General features: G+C 43.2%; 1 pseudogene; it reads right to left on the reverse strand.

The window, feature by feature from the left end:
• Positions 1-7,356: 7,356 nt before the first annotated feature.
• On the reverse strand, positions 7,357-7,455 carry LOC127927649 (uncharacterized; annotated as a pseudogene).
• Positions 7,456-20,000: the final 12,545 nt, after the last annotated feature.

Consider the following 20,000-nt stretch of genomic DNA (forward strand, 5'->3'; position numbering starts at 1 on the left):
GGCCCATAGGGAATAGGGGTGCACTACTTTAGACCAGGGCCCATAGGAATAGGAGTGCACTACTTTAGACCAGGGCCCATAGGGAATAGGGTGCACTACTTTAGACTAGGGCCCATAGGGAATAGGGGTGCACTACTTTTGACTAGGGCCCATAGGGAATAGGGGTGCACTACTTTGACTAGGGCCCATAGGGAATAGGGTGCACTACTTTAGACCAGGGCCCATAGGGAATAGGGGTGCACTACTTTAAACCAGGGCCCATAGGGAATAGGGGTGCACTACTTTAGACCAGGGCCCATAGGGAATAGGGTGCACTACTTTAGACCAGGCCCATAGGGAATAGGGTGCACTACTTTTTAGACCAGGGCCCATAGGGAATAGGGGTGCACTACTTTAGACCAGGGCCCATAGGGAATAGGGGTGCACTACTTTAGACCAGGACCCATAGGGAATAGGGGTGCACTACTTTAGACCAGGGCCCATAGGGAATAGGGGTGCACTACTTTAGACCAGGGCCCATAGGGAATAGGGTGCACTACTTTAGACCAGGCCCATAGGGAATAGGGGTGCACTACTTTAGACCAGGGCCCATAGGGAATAGGGGTGCACTACATTAGACCAGGGGCCCATAGGGAATAGGGGTGCACTACTTTAGACCAGGGCCCATAGGGAATAGGGGTGCACTACTTTAGACCAGGGCCCATAGGGAATAGGGGTGCACTACTTTAGACCAGGGCCCATAGGGAATAGGGGTGCACTACTTTAGACCAGGGCCCATAGGGAATAGGGTGCACTACTTTAGACCAGGGCCCATAGGGAATAGGGGTGCACTATTTTAGACCAGGGCCCATAGGGAATAGGGGTGCACTACTTTTGACTAGGGCCCATAGGGAATAGGGGTGCACTACTTTAGACCAGGGCCCATAGGGAATAGGGGTGCACTACTTTAGACCAGGGCCCATAGGGGGACATTTGGGACACATACAGTGTTCCCTCGCTGAATTCTGAAGCCAAACACATTGACCTGCTGATTGCTTCCTAAAGGAGACGTTGTGTAATTTACACAGCAGGGAAAACAACCAGAGACAGTCAGCTGCCAGAGGAAGGAGGGTGTGATGTGCGCCTCTCTCTCTCTTCCTATATGAGTGAGCATTCCATCCATCATGTTGTAGCATTAATCATTACATCATTACATGCCAACGGGGAGGCGGAGGGATGCATCCATCATTCAAGGGTGAATAGGTTCTCCTGGAGTCCTGTTGGCACGGTTACGGGCCTGGGAGGAGATGGTGACCGGTTCGTACCCCGAACCCCCTCTGGGAGAGACTCCAATGGGCCTCAACTGGAGAAGGTGACCTGGCCCTACCTGAACCCTCTGGGAGAGGTTCCAATAGGCCTCGACTGGAGAAGGTGACCTGGCCCTACCTGAACCCCTCTGGGAGAGGCTCAATGGGCCTCGACTGGAGAAGGTGACCTGGCCCTACCTGAACCCCCTCTGGGAGACGCTCAATGGGCCTCGACTGGAGAAGGTGACCTGGCCCTACCTGAACCCCCTCTGGGAGAGGCTCAATGGGCCTCGACTGGAGAAGGTGACCTGGCCCTACCTGAACCCCCCCTCTGGGAGAGGCTCAATGGGCCTCGACTGGAGAAGGTGACCTGGCCCTACCTGAACCCCCCTCTGGGAGAGGCTCAATGGGCCTCGACTGGAGAAGGTGACCTGGCCCTACCTGAACCCCCTCTGGGAGAGGCTCAATACTATGGCCAGGTTTTTATATTCCGACTAAAAAGAATACAAACCTCCCCAAGCTGTCTGTCTCTCACACCTGAGTACCTGACTGAAGGAGGCGAGTACCACACTGCATTAAAAAGACTCATAAATAGTTATAGACTCATAGATAGTTATAGACTCATAGATAGTTAGACTCATAGTTAGTTATAGACTCATAGTTATAGACTCATAGTTATAGACTCATAGTTAGTTATAGACTCATAGATAGTTATAGACTCATAGATAGTTATAGACTCATAGATAGTTATAGACTCATGGATAGTTATAGACTCATAGTTAGTTATAGACTCATAGTTAGTTATAGACTCATAGATAGTTATATAGACTCATAGATAGTTATAGACTCATAGTTAGTTATAGACTCATAGTTAGTTATAGACTCATAGATAGTTATAGACTCATAGTTAGTTATAGACTCATAGTTAGTTATAGACTCATAGATAGTTATAGACTCATAGATAGTTATAGACTCAGTTATAGTTAGTTATAGACTCATAGTTAGTTATAGACTCATAGTTAGTTATAGACTCATAGTTAGTTATAGACTCATAGTTAGTTATAGACTCATAGTTAGTTATAGACTCATAGATAGTTATAGACTCATAGATAGTTATAGACTCATAGTTAGTTATAGACTCATAGTTAGTTATAGACTCATAGTTATAGACTCATAGTTATAGACTCATAGATAGTTATAGACTCATAGATAGTTAGACTCATAGTTAGTTATAGACTCATAGACTCATAGATAGTTATAGACTCATAGATAGTTAGACTCATAGTTAGTTATAGACTCATAGATAGTTATAGACTCATAGATAGTTATAGACTCATAGATAGTTAGACTCATAGATAGTTATAGACTCATAGATAGTTATAGACTCATAGATAGTTATAGACTCATAGTTAGTTATAGACTCATAGATAGTTATAGACTCATAGTTAGTTATAGACTCATAGATAGTTATAGACTCATAGATAGTTAGACTCATAGATAGTTATAGACTCATAGTTAGTTATAGACTCATAGATAGTTATAGACTCATAGATAGTTATAGACTCATAGTTAGTTATAGACTCATAGATAGTATAGACTCATAGTTAGTTATAGACTTATAGATAGTTATAGACTCATAGATAGTTATAGACTCATAGATAGTTAGACTCATGGATAGTTATAGACTCATAGTTAGTTATAGACTCATAGATAGTTATAGACTCATAGTTAGTTATAGACTCATAGATAGTTATAGACTCATAGATAGTTAGACTCATAGTTAGTTATAGACTCATAGTTAGTTATAGACTCATAGATAGTTATAGACTCATAGATAGTTATAGACTCATAGATAGTTATAGACTCATAGTTAGTTATAGACTCATAGTTAGTTATAGACTCATAGATAGTTATAGACTCATAGATAGTTATAGACTCATAGATAGTTATAGACTCATAGTTAGTTATAGACTCATAGATAGTTATAGACTCATAGTTAGTTATAGACTCATAGTTAGTTATAGACTCATAGATAGTTATAGACTCATAGTTAGTTTTAGACTCATAGTTAGTTATAGAGTCATAGTTAGCTATAGACTCATAGTTATAGACTCATAGTTATAGACTCATAGATAGTTATAGACGCATAGATAGTTATAGACTCATAGATAGTTATAGACTCATAGTTAGTTATAGACTCATAGATAGTTATAGACTCATAGATAGTTATAGACTCATAGTTAGTTATAGACTCATAGATAGTTATAGACTCATAGATAGTTATAGACTCATAGTTAGTTATAGACTCATAGATAGTTATAGACTCATAGATAGTTATAGACTCATAGATAGTATAGACTCATAGTTAGTTATAGACTCATAGATAGTTATAGACTCATAGATAGTTAGACTCATAGTTAGTTATAGACTCATAGATAGTTAGACTCATTATAGACTCATAGTTAGTTATAGACTCATAGTTAGTTATAGACTCATAGTTAGTTATAGATAGTTATAGACTCATAGATAGTTATAGACTCATAGATAGTTATAGACTCATAGATAGTTAGACTCATAGTTAGTTATAGACTCATAGATAGTTATAGACTCATAGTTATAGACTCATAGATAGTTAGACTCATGGATAGTTATAGACTCATAGATAGTTATAGACTCATTGATAGTTAGACTCATAGTTAGTTATAGACTCATAGATAGTTATAGACTCATAGATAGTTAGACTCATAGTTAGTTATAGACTCATAGTTAGTTATAGACTCATAGATAGTTATAGACTCATAGATAGTTATAGACTCATAGATAGTTATAGACTCATAGTTAGTTATAGACTCATAGTTAGTTATAGACTCATAGTTATAGACTAATAGTTATAGACTCATAGATAGTTATAGACTCATAGATAGTTATAGACTCATAGTTAGTTTTAGACTCATAGTTAGTTATAGAGTCATAGTTAGCTATAGACTCATAGTTATAGACTCATAGTTATAGACTCATAGATAGTTATAGATTCATAGATAGTTATAGATTCATAGATAGTTATAGACTCATAGTTAGTTATAGACTCATAGATAGTTATAGACTCATAGTTATAGATAGTTAGACTCATAGTTACAGACTCATAGTTATAGACTCATAGATAGTTAGACTCATAGATAGTTATAGACTCATAGTTATAGACTCATAGATAGTTATAGATTCATAGATAGTTATAGACTCATAGTTATAGACTCATAGTTAGTTATAGATTCATAGATAGTCATAGACTCATAGATAGTCATAGACTCAGTTAGTTATAGACTCATAGATAGTTATAGACTCATAGATAGTTATAGACTCATAGTTAGTTTTAGACTCATAGATAGTTATAGAGTCATAGTTAGCTATAGACTCATAGTTATAGACTCATAGTTATAGACTCATAGATAGTTATAGATTCATAGTTAGTTATAGACATAGTTACAGACTCATAGTTAGTTATAGACTCATAGTTAGTTATAGACTCAAAGATAGTTATAGACTCATAGATAGTTATAGACTCATAGTTAGTTATATACTCATAGTTAGTTATAGACTCATAGTTAGTTATAGACTCATAGTTATAGACTCATAGTTATAGACTCATAGATAGTTATAGACTCATAGATAGTTATAGACTCATAGTTATAGACTCATAGTTATAGACTCATAGATAGTTATAGACTCACAGTTAGTTATAGACTCATAGTTAGTTATAGACTCATAGGTAGTTATAGACTCATAGTTAGTTATAGACTCATAGTTAGTTATAGACTCATAGATAGTTATAGACTCATAGTTAGTTATAGACTCATAGTTATAGACTCATAGTTATAGACTCATAGATAGTTATAGACTCATAGATAGTTATAGACTCATAGTTAGTTATAGACTCATAGTTAGTTATAGACTCATAGATAGTTATAGACTCATAGTTAGTTATAGACTCATAGTTAGTTATAGACTCATAGATAGTTATAGACTCATAGATAGTTATAGACTCATAGTTAGTTATAGACTGATAGTTAGTTATAGAATTAGTTATAGACTCATAGATAGCTATAGACTCATAGTTAGTTATAGACTCATAGTTACAGACTCATAGTTAGTTATAGACTCATAGTTAGTTATAGACTCATAGTTAGTTATAGACTCATAGATAGTTATAGACTCATAGTTAGTTATAGACTCATAGATAGTTATAGACTCATAGTTAGTTATAGACTCATAGTTAGTTATAGACTCATAGATAGTTACAGACTCATAGTTAGTTATAGACTCATAGTTAGTTATAGACTCATAGATAGTTATAGACTCATAGATAGTTATAGACTCATAGATAGTTATAGACTCATAATTAGTTATAGACTCATAGATAGCTATAGACTCATAGTTAGTTATAGACTCATAGTTATAGACTCATAGTTAGTTATAGACTCATAGATAGTTATAGACTCATAGATAGTTATAGACTCATAGATAGTTATAGACTCATAGTTAGTTATAGACTCAGTTAGTTACAGACTCATAGTTAGTTATAGACTCATAGTTAGTTATAGACTCATAGATAGTTATAGACTCATAGATAGTTATAGACTCATGGATAGTTATAGACTCATAGTTAGTTATAGACTCATGGATAGTTATAGACTCATAGTTAGTTAGTTATAGACTCATAGTTAGTTATAGACTGATAGTTAGTTATAGACTCATAGATAGTTATAGACTCATAGTTAGTTATAGACTCATAGTTAGTTATAGACTCATAGATAGTTATAGACTCATAGATAGTTATAGACTCATAATTAGTTATAGACTCATAGATAGCTATAGACTCATAGTTAGTTATAGACTCATAGTTACAGACTCATAGTTAGTTATAGACTCATAGTTAGTTATAGACTCATAGTTAGTTATAGACTCATAGATAGTTATAGACTCATAGTTAGTTATAGACTCATGGATAGTTATAGACTCATAGTTAGTTATAGACTCATAGTTAGTTATAGACTCATAGATAGTTATAGACTCATAGATAGTTATAGACTCATAATTAGTTATAGACTCATAGTTAGTTATAGACTCTTAGATAGTTATAGACTCATATTGGGAGAGTGATGTTTGTTGTTTTGGCTGTATACTCTAGTACTTTATATATGAAATGACTATGAGATTAAAGTGCAGAATGTCAGCTTTAATTTGAGGATAGGTTAATCAATATCAGGTTTACTGTTTAGACATTACAGCACTTATTGTACAACCAGTGGTCCCTCCATTTTAGGGGACCAAATGTATTGGGACAAATTCATTAAAGCAGTCACGTGTGTAGTATTTGGTCCCATATTCATAGCACACAATGATTTACATCAAGCTTGAGACTCTACAAACTTGTTGGTTGTATTTGCTGTTTGTTTTGGTTGTGATTCAGATTATTTTGTGCCCAATAGAAATGAATGGTAAATGTATATATTGTGTAACACTTGTATTGTAAATTAGAATAGAAAACGTCTTCTGAACACTTCTACATGGACGTTACCATGATTACGGATAATCCTGGATTCATTGAGACACACAAATATCATACTCCCCGAAAAATGTTATCCTCAATGTTACTGTAATGGTGAGAGGTGAGCAGGTCTTGAACTGAACGTCCTGGGACTGCACTGTAGTGTGACTCGGTAATTGTATTTTATTTGTTTATAATTTGACCTTTATTTAACTAGGCAAGTCAGTTAAAGAACAAATTCTAGTTACAATGTTGGCCGACCACCGGCCAAACCCAGGCGACGCTGGGCCAATCGTGCGCCGCCCTATGGGACTCCCAATCACGGCCAGTTGTGATACAGCCTGGATTCAAACCAGGGTGTCTGTAGTGACACGTCTAGCACTGAGATGCAGTGCCTTAGACCGCTGCGCCACTCAGCATCCCCATCATCTGTGTCAAACTGTATGTGAGAGAGTGTCACACGCATCTTGTGCTTGTCTCCACACCCTCCAGGTGTCACTCATTTTCCCCATTTATCCCCAGTGTATTTATACCTGTGTTCTCTGTTTGTCTGTTGCCAGTTCGCAGGGGCCATGCTAATCTTCTCCGTATCGATCCAATTTTAGTATATTACATTTACATTTAAGTCATTTAGCAGACGCTCTTATCCAGAGCGACTTACAAATATATGTGCTGCCAAAGCGAGCACACGTCTGTTGCCAGTTCATCTTGTCTCGTCAAGCCTACCAGTATGTTTATTACCGTACTCGTGTTTTCTCCGGTCCATGTTTTCTAGTTTTTTTAGCATTCTGCCTGCCCTGACCCTGAGCCAGTCTGCCATTCTGTACCTTACTGACCTCTGCCTGCCCTGACCCTGAGCCTGCCTGCCGCTCTGTACCTTACTGACTCTACCCTGGATTACTGACCTCTGCCTGCCCTGACCCTGAGCCAGTCTGCCGTTCTGTACCGTACTGACTCTACCCTGGATTACTGAACTCTGCCTGTCCTTGACCTGTCGTCGTTTGTTGGCCCCCTGTGTTGTCAATAACCATCTGTGGTTGGAACTGTCTGCATCTGGGTCTTATCCTGAATGGTGATAGAGAGGCTCTGCAGTATGTGGAGGCCCTGATGTTTTCCCTGGCTGTGTCACACGGAGCTGTATAATTTATCAGTTTTAATTGTTCCAAGCTGCTCGCTTTTCATTTGGCCCAGCATCTATTTGGGCAGCTGCATATTCACCAGAGCATGCTAGGTTCATCTACCCTGCTCAAACTTATAGAGGCTGTTTTCTCCCGTTCAACCCTGTTTCACCCAGTTTCTCCCCCCCACCCCACAGAGAATGGGGGAGGAGAGGAAGGGGAGAGAGAGGAGAGGGGAGGAGATGGAGATGGAGGGGGGAGGGAGAGTGGGAGGAGGGAGAACAGGTGGGGGAGAGAGAGGAAAGTGAGGAGAGGGGAGTGGGGGGGGGTGAGAAGGAGGAGGGAAGAGAGGAGAGGGAGAGAGAGGAGAAGAGAGGGGAGGAGATGGAGGGGGAGAGAGAGGAGAAGAGAGAGCAGGAGATTGAGATGGAGGAGGGAGAGTGGGAGGAGGGAGAAGAGGTGGGGGGAGAGAGAGAGGGGAGGAGATGGAGCTGGAGGAGGGAGAGTGGGAGGAGGGAGAAGAGGTGGGGAAAGAGAGGAGAGAGAGGAGAGGGGAGTGGGGGGTGAGCGGGAAGAGACGAGAGGGGAGAGAGGAGAGGGGATTGGGGTGAGCGGGAGGGAGGGAAAATAGAAGAGGGAGAGAGAAAGAGAGAGGGGATTGGGGGTGAGCGGGAGGAGGGAAAAGAGAAGAGAGAGGAGAGAGAGGAGAGGGGATTGGGGGGTGAGCGGGAGGAGGGAAAAGAGAGAGAGAGGAAAAGAGGGGATTGGGGGGGGGTGAGCGGGAGGAGGGAAAAGAGAAGAGAGAGGAGAGAGAGAGGGGATTGGGGGGGTGAGCGGGAGGAGGGAAAAGAGAAGAGAGAGGAGAGAGAGGAGGGGGATTGGGGGGGTGGCGGGAGGATGGAGAAGAGAAGAGAGAGGAGAGAGAGGAGAGGGGATTGGGGGGTGAGGGAGGAGGAGAAGAGAAGAGGGGGAGAGAGAGAGAGATTAGCAGAGACAGCATGGGGTTAGTGAACGAAGGAGTCAACAACTCTGTTGAGCGTACAACCAGAGAAAATGAACTGTTGGAAGGCATTTCAGGCCATTCTACATTAACAGAGGTTATAATTAGTGTCTACTCAGCTGCAGTGTAGTATGCATACTGTATAGAGACCACAGCCAAGACAGCCTCCGAGGCCTCTTCAAGAGATCTCTTCTTAAACTGACTATCGGTCTTGCTGTTCGTTCTCCAATAGCCAGAGGAAGCATCCAACATCTCCATCCCAAGTAGAATCCTGTTACCTTTACAGTGCACTTCTTTTCACCAAGGCCCATAGGATTCTGATTAAAAGTAGTGCACTATATAGGGAATAGGGTGCCATGTGGGACACAGACTATATGTGTACAGTGGCCGTTTCAAGAGATCTCATCCTGAAGGAGCTTATGGTCGGTCGTATTGTGTGTTCTCCAACAGCCAGATAGAGCCAGAAGACACATCCAGCAACCCCCACACAACACACAACCTCTGGTTAAAGTCTCTCTCTCTTCCACAACACACAACCTCTGGTTAAAGTCTCTCTCTCTTCCACAACACACAACCTCTGGTTAAAGTCTCTCTCTCTGCCACAACACACAACCTCTGGTTAAAGTCTCTCTCTCTTACACAACACACAACCTCTGGTTAAAGTCTCTCTCTCTTCCACAACACACAACCTCTGGTTAAAGTCTCTCTCTCTTCCACAACACACAACCTCTGGTTAAAGTCTCTCTCTTCCACAACACACAACCTCTGGTTAAAGTCTCTCTTCCACAACACACAACCTCTGGTTAAAGTCTCTATCTTCCACAACACACAACCTCTGGTTAAAGTCTCTCTCTTCCACAACACACAACCTCTGGTTAAAGTCTCTCTCTCTTCCACAACCTCTGGTTAAAGTCTCTCTCTCTGCCACAACACACAACCTCTGGTTAAAGTCTTCTCTTCCACAACACACAACCTCTGGTTAAAGTCTCTCTTCCACAACACACAACCTCTGGTTAAAGTCTCTCTCTCTTCCACAACACACAACCTCTGGTTAAAGTCTCTCTTTCCACAACACACAACCTCTGGTTAAAGTCTCTCTCTCTTCCACAACACACAACCTCTGGTTAAAGACTCTCTCTCTTCCACAACACACAACCTCTGGTTAAAGTCTCTCTCTGCCACAACACACAACCTCTGGTTAAAGTCTCTCTCTTCCACAACGCACAACCTCTGGTTAAAGTATCTCTCTCTTCCACAACACACAACCTCTGGCTAAAGTCTCTCTCTTCCACAACACACAACCTCTGGTTAAAGTCTCTCTGCCACAACACACAACCTCTGGTTAAAGTCTCTCTCTTCCACAACACACAACCTCTGGTTAATGAAGTCTCTCTCTCTTCCACAACACACAACCTCTGGTTAAAGTCTCTCTCTTCCACAACACACAACCTCTGGATGAAGTCTCTCTCTTCCACAACACACAACCTCTGGTTGAAGTCTCTCTCTCTTCCACAACACACAACCTCTGGTGAAGTCTCTCTCTCTTCCACAACACACAACCTCACAAAAAGAGACAAGACAATACACCTCTAGAAGGAACCATAGAGACAATAAGCTCTAGAAGGTGCTTGAGACAATAAGCCTCTAGAAGGAACATAGAGACAATAAAACTCTAGAAGGAACCATAGAGACATTAAAGCATCTAGAAGGAACCATAGAGACAATAAGCCTCTAGAAGGAACCATAGAGACAATAAGCCTCTAGAAGGAACCATAGAGACATTAAAACCTCTAGAAGGAACCATAGACAATAAAGCCTCTAGTCAAGGAACCATAGAGACAATAAGCCTCTAGAAGGAACCATAGAAACATTAAAACCTCTAGAAGGAACCATGGAGAAAAGACAATTAATCTCTAGAAGGAACCATAGAGACAAGACAATACACCAGATGAGACAATAAGGTTAGACTAGAAGGATTCCACAACATGGTATTATCAGATTAAGCTCTAGATTTTGAACATCTATTTAGAGACATGTAACAACCCCCTAGAAGGAACCTATAGACATTAAAACCTTCCATAACAACCAACCATACATAAAAACCACCCTAGAAGGAACCATAAGACCACCTCACCCTCCATAAAACAACCCACCTTCCATAACAACCACCCCAACTCCATAACAATCTCCCCACCCTCCATAACAATCACCCCACCTTCCATAAAACCACCCCACCATAACAATCACCCCACCTTCCATAACAACCACCCCACCCTCCATAACAATCACCCCACCTTCCATAACAACCACCACTCCATAACAACCACTCCCCACCCTCCATAACAATCACCCCACCTTCCATAACAACCAACCTTCCATAAAAACCACCCCACCCTCCATAACAACCACCTCACCCTCCATAACAACAACCCACCTTCCATAACAACCACCCCCACTTCTCCATAACAATCTCCCCCACCCTCCATAACAAACCACCTTCCATAACAACCACCCCGACCTTCCATAACAACCACCCCACCCTCCAAATCACCCCATTATAACAACCACCCCACCCTCCATAACAAGCTCCCCACCCTCCATAACAACCACCCCACCTTCCATAACAACCACCCCACACTCCTAACAATTTTCACCCTCCATAACAACCACCCCACTTCCATAACAACCACCCCACCTTCCATAACAACACCCCACCTTCCATAACAACCACCCCACCTCTATAACAACCACCCCACACTCCATAACAACCACCCACCTTCCATAACAACCACCCCACCCTCCATAACAATCACCCCACCCTCCATAACAACCACCACACCCTCCATAACCCACCCCACCTTCCATAATAACCACCCCACCTCCATAACAACCACCCCACCCTCCATAACAACCACCCCACCCTCCATAACAACCACCCACCTTCCATAACAACCACCCCACACTCCATAACAACCACCCACCTTCCATAACAACCACCTCACCCCCATAACAACCACCCACCCTCATAACAACCACCTCGCCCCCATAACAACCACCCCATAACAACCACCTCTCCCCCATAACAACCACCTCCATAACAACCACCCCACCTTCCATAACAATCACCTCACCCCCATAACAACCACCCACCTTCCATAACAACCACCTCACCCCCATAACAACCATCACCCCCCATTACAACCACCCCCACCCCCCATAACAACCACCCCACCCTCTCCAATAACAACAGCCATTTACCCCTGTTCCCTCCGTTAATGAACCACAGATGTGTTGTCTAATATCAAATTAAAATCAAATGTTATTGGTCACATACACATGTTTAGCTAATGTTATTGGTCACATACACATGGTTAGCAAATGTTATTGGTCCTCCATGGATACAGATGTTATTGGTCACATACACATGGTTAGCAGATGTTATTGGTCACATACACATGGTTAGCAAATGTTATTGGTCACATACACATGTTTAGCTAATGTTATTGGTCACATACACATGTTTAGCTAATGTTATTGGTCCACCACATTGGTCACATCCATAGCTAAATTGGTCACATACACCGAATGTTATTGGTCCATAACAAGCTAATGTTATTGGTCACCCCATTGGTCCCTCCAGCTAAATTGGTCAATACACATGGCTAGCAGATGTTATTGGTCACATACACCCTCCATAACAACCACCACACCCTCCATGTTAACATACACATGTTTAGCTAATGTTATTGGTCCCACATGGTTAGCAGATGTTATTGGTCACATACACATGTTTAGCTAATGTTATTGGTCACATACACATGGTTAGCCAGATGTTATTGGTCACCTTAGCATGTTAACATACCACCATACACATGTTTAGCTAATGTTATTGTAGGTGTAGCTAACAATGTTTATCTTCATAACAAAACCTAATACCCAATCTAGTAAAGGAACAGGATGTTAATATATAAATATATATAAATATATGGATGAGCCTCCAAAAGATGGTGAAGAATAGAAGTGTTCAGTGTGGTGAGTATTTCTTATACCTCATCACCTTTGAATTGAAACTCTATTTTTCTCCATAACACCACGGTCTTGTATCACCCTATCTGGTCTTCTCCATGGATTGTCATGACCTCTTTTTTTTATGAGTTATAGTATATTTACATAGTAAATACATATGAGATGAGTAATGCCAGATATGTAAACATTACTAAAGTGGCATTATTTAAAGTGACTAGTGTTCCATAAAGTGGCCAATGATATCAAGTCTGGAGGTAGGCCAGCCCTCCTAGTGATGGCTGTTTAACAATCTGATGGCCTTGAGATAGAAACTGTTTTTAATCTCTCCTCCAGCTTTGAACCAACTGACCTCGGCTTCTGGACGGGAGCAGGGTGAACAGGTCCTCGGGTGGTTATGATGATCCGGCCTTTCTGTAACCCCACCAGTGATGATACAGCCCCAGGATGATCTCAACAACACACAACCTCTGGCTAAAGTCTCCTCTCTTAACACACAACCTCTGGTTAAAGTCTCTCTCTCTGCCCACACACAACCTCTGGTTAAAGTCTCTCTCTCTTCCACAACACACAACCTCTGGTTAAAGTCTCTATCTCTCTTCCACAACACACAACCTCTGGTTAAAGTCTCTCTCTTCCACAACACACAACCTCTGGTTAAAGTATCTCTCTCTTCCACAACAACCACCCCACCCTCCATAACAATCACCCCACCTTCCATAACAACCACCCCACCTCCATAACAATCTCCCCACCCTCCATAACAATCACCCCACCTTCCATAACAACCACCCCACCTCCATAACAATCCACCCCACCCTCCATAACAATCACCCCACCCTCCATAACAACCTCCCACCCTCCATAACAACCACCCCACCTCCATAACAACCACCCCACTCTCCATAACAACCACCCCACTCCATAACAACCACCCACCTTCCATAACAACCACCCCACCCTCCATAACAATCTCCCCACCCTCCATAACAACCACCACACCTTCCATAACAACCACCCCCACCTTCCATAACAACCTCCCCACTCCATAACCACTCTCTATAACAACCACCCCACCCTCCATAACAACCACCCACCTTCCATAACAACCACCCCCCTCCATAACAACCACCCACCTTCCATAACAACCACCTCACCTCCATAACAACCACCTCACCCCTAACAACCACCTCGCCCCCATAACAACCACCCACCCTCCATAACAACCACCTCACCCCCCATAACAACCACCTCACCTTCCATAACAACCACCCCACCTTCCATAACAACCACCTCACCCCCATAACAACCACCCCACCTTCCATAACAACCACCTCACCCCCATAACAACCACCCCACCCCCATTACAACCACCCCCACCCCCATAACAACCACCCCACCCCTCATACCAATATCACCAACAGCCATTTACTTCCTGTTCCAGACAATACACGTTAATATGTGAACCATTCAGATGTGTTGTAGCTAATATCAAATTAAAATCAAATGTTATTGGTCACATACACATGTTTACTAATGTTATGGTCACATACACATGGTTAGCAAATGTTATTGGTCACATACACATGGATAACAGATGTTATTGGTCACATACACATGGTTAATGTTATTGGTCACATACACATGTTTAGCAAATGTTATTGGTCACATACACATGTTTAGCTAATGTTATTGGTCACATACACATGTTTAGCTAATGTTATTGGTCACATACACATGGTTAGCTAATGTTATTGGTCACATACACATGGTTAGCTAATGTTATTGTCACATACACATGGTTAGCGAATGTTATTGGTCACATACACATGGTTAGCTAATGTTATTGGTCACATACACATGTTTAGCTAATGTTATTGGTCACATACACATGTTTAGCTAATGTTATTGGTCACATACACATGGTTAGCATGGTTAATGTTATTGGTCACATACACATGGTTAGCAGATGTTATTGGTCACATACACATGGATAGCAGATGTTATTGTTCACATACACATGGTTAGCAAATGTTATTGGTCACATACACATGTTTAGCTAATGTTATTGGTCACATACACATGGTTAGCAGATGTTATTGGTCACATACACATGTTTAGCTAATGTTATTGGTCACATACACATGGTTAGCAGATGTTATTGGTCACATACACATGGTTAGCAGATGTTATTGGTCACATACACATGGTTAGCAGATGTTATTGGTCACATACACATGTTTAGCTAATGTTATTGTAGGTTTAGCTACATGTTTATGCTTCTAGATCTGACAACAAAACCTAATACACACAATCTAGTAAAGGAACAGGATGTTAATATATAAATATATAAATATATGGATGAGCAGTGACAGAACGGCTAAGATGCAAAAGATGGTGAAGAATAGATAGTGTTCAAGTATTTCTTATACAATCTCTCATCACCTTTGAATTGAAACTCTATTTTCTGTACGGCATGGGAACACCACGGTCTTGTATCACCAGTTTTAAAAAGTTTTTTGTTGGTGCTATCTGGTCTTCTCTCTATGGATTGTCATGACCTCTTTTTTTTTATGAGTTATAGTATATTTACATAGTAAATACATATGAGATGAGTAATGCCAGATATGTAAACATTATTAAAGTGCCATTATTTAAAGTGACTAGTGTTCCATTTATTTAAGTGGCCAATGATATCAAGTCTGGAGGTAGGCAGCAGCCTCTCTGTGCTAGTGATGGCTGTTTAACAATCTGATGGCCTTGAGATAGAAACTGTTTTTTAATCTCTCTCTCCCAGCTTTGATGCACCAGTACTGACCTCGGCTTCTGGACGGGAGCAGGGTGAACAGGTAGGGGCTCGGGTGGTTATTGTCCTTGATGATCTTTTCGGCCTTTCTGTAACATCAGAAAGTTGCCGTACCAGGCGGTGATACAGCCCAACAGGATGCTCTCAATTGTGCACATGTAAAAGTTAGTGAGGGTTTTAGGTGACATGCCACATTTTTCAGCCTGCTGAGGTTGAAGAGGCGCTGTTGCCTTCTTCACCACACTGTCTGTGTGTATCACACATCACACACACACGCACGCACACACATGCGCACGCACACACACACACACGCACGCGCACGCACACGCACACACACACACGCACACACACACACACACACACACACACACACACACACACACACACACACACACACACACACACACACACACACACACACACACACACACACACACACACACACACATATGCAGATGCACAACACACACACACACAGGCACACACACACACACACACACACACATACGCAGATGCACAAACACACACACACACACATACGCAGATGCACAAACACACACACAGGCACACAGGCACACAGCCTCTTTTGAACAGTGTTATAGATGCAGACATCACGTCAAGCCTGTCTCTTTCCAGAGGTAATGAATTCATCTAACAGCATTCAGTAAACAGCTCAGATGAACAAGCAGCAGCAGACCTGTCTGTCTGCCTCTCAGTGTGCTGTGGGATCGGATCCATGACACATGTCATGTTGGTGATCAGATAGTGTGTCAGGGATCCTATAGATTCAGTCAACTCTGTGTGTTGGAGTGGACTGAATGTATTCTCCATGTCATTCACCATGAAATCAGGGTGATATATCAGAGGAACGTAAACTGTAGCAAACACATGTCAAGTTAGATGCCTTTTCCGGTGTGTGTGTGTGTGTGTGTGTGTGTGTGTGTGTGTGTGTGTGTGTGTGTGTGTGTGTGTGTGTGTGTGTGTGTGTGTGTGTGTGTGTGTGTGTGTTGTGTGCATCTGCGTATGTGTGTGTGTGTGTTGTGTGTATTCGTGTGCACATCATTTTATAACATCCATAGTCACAGTGAGTTTGTGAAGATGTGTGTGTGCTGTGTGAGGGTGTGGGAGTGTGTGTGTGTGTGTGTGTGTGTGTGTGTGTGTGTGTGGGTGTGTTTGGGGATCTGCGTATGTGTGTGTATGTGTGCTGTGTGTGTGTGTGTGTGTGTGTGTGTGTGTGTGTGTGTGTGTGTGTGTGTGTGTGTGTGTGTGTGTGTGTTGGGGGTGTGTGTGTGTGTGTGTGTGTGTGTGTGTGTGTGTGTGCGTGTGTGCGTGTGTGTATTCGTGTGCACATCATTTTATAACATCCATAGACTCAGTGAGTTTACACCAGGAAGAAGATCCGTGAGGGAGCTGAACAGGGAGGGCCTAAAGTAGGGGAGCTGAACAGGGAGGGCCTAAAGTAGGGGAGCTGAACAGGGATTGGCCTAAAGTTGGGGAGCTGAACAGGGAGGGCCTAAAGTGAACAGGGAGGGGGAGCTGAACAGGGAGGTCCTAAAGTAGGGGAGCTGAACACCATTGGCCTAAAGTTGGGGAGCTGAACAGGGAGGGCCTAAAGTAGGGGAGCTGAACAGGGAGGGCCTAAAGTAGGGGAGCTGAACACCATTGGCCTAAAGTTGGGGAGCTGAACAGGGAGGGCCTAAAGTAGGGGAGCTGAACAGGGAGGGCCTAAAGTAGGGGAGCTGAACAGGGAGGGCCTAAAGTAGGGGAGCTGAACAGGGAGGGCCTAAAGTTGGGGAGCTGAACAGGGAGGGCCTAAAGTTGGGGAGCTGAACAGGGAGGGCCTAAAGTAGGGGAGCTGAACAGGGAGGGCCTAAAGTTGGGGAGCTGAACAGGGAGGGCCTAAAGTTGGGGAGCTGAACAGGGAGGGCCTAAAGTAGGGGAGCTGAACAGGGAGGGCCTAAAGTTGGGGAGCTGAACAGGGAGGGCCTAAAGTTGGGGAGCTGAACAGGGAGGGCCTAAAGTTGGGGAGCTGAACAGGGAGGGCCTAAAGTAGGGGAGCTGAACAGGGAGGGCCTAAAGTTGGGGAGCTGAACAGGGAGGGCCTAAAGTTGGGGAGCTGAACAGGGAGGGCCTAAAGTTGGGGAGCTGAACAGGGAGGGCCTAAAGTTGGGGAGCTGAACAGGGAGGGCCTAAAGTTGGGGAGCTGAACAGGGAGGCCTAAAGTTGGGGAGCTGAACAGGGAGGGCCTAAAGTGGGGAGCTGAACAGCTGGGAGGGCCTAAAGTTGGGGAGCTGAACAGGGAGGGCCTAAAGTAGGGGATCTGAACAGGGAGGGCCTAAAGTAGGGGAGCTGAACAGGGAGGGCCTAAAGTTGGGGAGCTGAACAGGGAGGGCCTAAAGTTGGGGAGCTGAACAGGGAGGGCCTAAAGTTGGGGAGCTGAACAGGGAGGGCCTAAAGTTGGGGAGCTGAACTTTATTCAGATTCTCTGCGATATCACAACGCCAGTGACCAATCAAAGCTCACCATAGTTTCCAACCCCTCCTGGATTGGGTGACAATGTCTGTTGATACGTAGCACTACCTAGCTTCTATCTTGTTAGCACCCACGTGAGGGGGGGCTAGGAGAGTGGTGCTTGTATAGTGTCAACACACAGTCAGGACATATCAACTTGGTACCCCTGTATATAGCCTCCACATAGACTCTGTACCGGTACCCCCTGTATATAGCCTCCACATTGACTCTGTAGGTACCCCCTGTATATAGTCTCCACATTGACTCTGTACCTGTACCCCTGTATATAGCCTCCACATAGACTCTGTACCGGTACCCCCTGTATATAGCCTCCACATAGACTCTGTACCGGTACCCCCTGTATATAGCCTCCACATAGACTCTGTACCGGTAGCCCCTGTATATAGCCTCCACATAGACTCTGTACCGGTACCCCCTGTATATAGCCTCCACATAGACTCTGTACCGGTAGCCCCTGTATATAGCCTCCACATAGACTCTGTACCGGTACCCCTGTATATAGCCTCCACATAGAGACTCTGTACCTGTACCCTGTATATAGCCTCCACATAGACTCTGTACCGGTACCCCCTGTATATAGCCTCCACATAGACTCTGTACCGGTACCCCTGTATATAGCCTCCACATAGACTCTGTACCGGTACCCCTGTATATAGCCTCCACATAGACTCTGTACCGGTACCCCTGTATATAGCCTCCACATAGACTCTGTACCGGTACCCCCTGTATATAGCCTCCACATAGACTCTGTACCGGTACCCCCTGTATATAGCCTCCACATAGACTCTGTACCGGTACCCCCTGTATATAGCCTCCACATAGACTCTGTACCGGTACCCCTGTATATAGCCTCCACATAGACTCTGTACCGGTACCCCCTGTATATAGCCTCCACATAGACTCTGTACCGGTACCCCCTGTATATAGCCTCCACATAGACTCTGTACCGGTACCCCTGTATATAGCCTCCACATAGACTCTGTACCGGTACCCCTGTATATAGCCTCCACATTGACTCTGTACCGGTCCACCCCCTGTATATAGCCTCCACATAGACTCTGTACCGGTAGCCCCTGTATATAGCCTCCACATTGACTCTGTACCGGTACCCCTGTATATAGCCTCCACATAGACTCTGTACCGGTACCCCTGTATATAGCCTCCACATAGACTCTGTACCGGTAGCCCCTGTATATAGCCTCCACATAGACTCTGTCCCGGTAGCCCCTGTATATAGCCTCCACATAGACTCTGTACCGGTAGCCCCTGTATATAGCCTCCACATAGACTCTACCCCTGATCTCCACATTGACTCTGTACCGGTACCCCCTGTATATAGCCTCCACATAGACTCCGGTAGCCCCTGTATATAGTCTTGACTCTGTACACCTGTTGTATTCAAGATTTCACTGTAAGGTCTAACTACACCTGTTGTATTCAGACATTTCACTGTGAGGTCTACTACACCTGTTGTATTCAGCATTTCACTGTAAGGTCTACTACACCTGTTGTGTTCATCATTTCACTGTATATAGGTCTACTACACCTGTTGTATTCAGCATTTCACTGTAAGGTCTACTACACCTGTATGTGTTCATCATTTCACTGTAAGGTCTACTACACCTGTTGTATTCAGCATTTCACTGTAAGGTCTACCACCTGTTGTGTTCATCATTTCACTGTAAGGTAT

The sequence above is a fragment of the Oncorhynchus keta genome, unplaced genomic scaffold (assembly GCF_023373465.1).
Source record: "Oncorhynchus keta strain PuntledgeMale-10-30-2019 unplaced genomic scaffold, Oket_V2 Un_scaffold_16300_pilon_pilon, whole genome shotgun sequence".
NCBI lineage: Eukaryota > Metazoa > Chordata > Actinopteri > Salmoniformes > Salmonidae > Oncorhynchus > Oncorhynchus keta.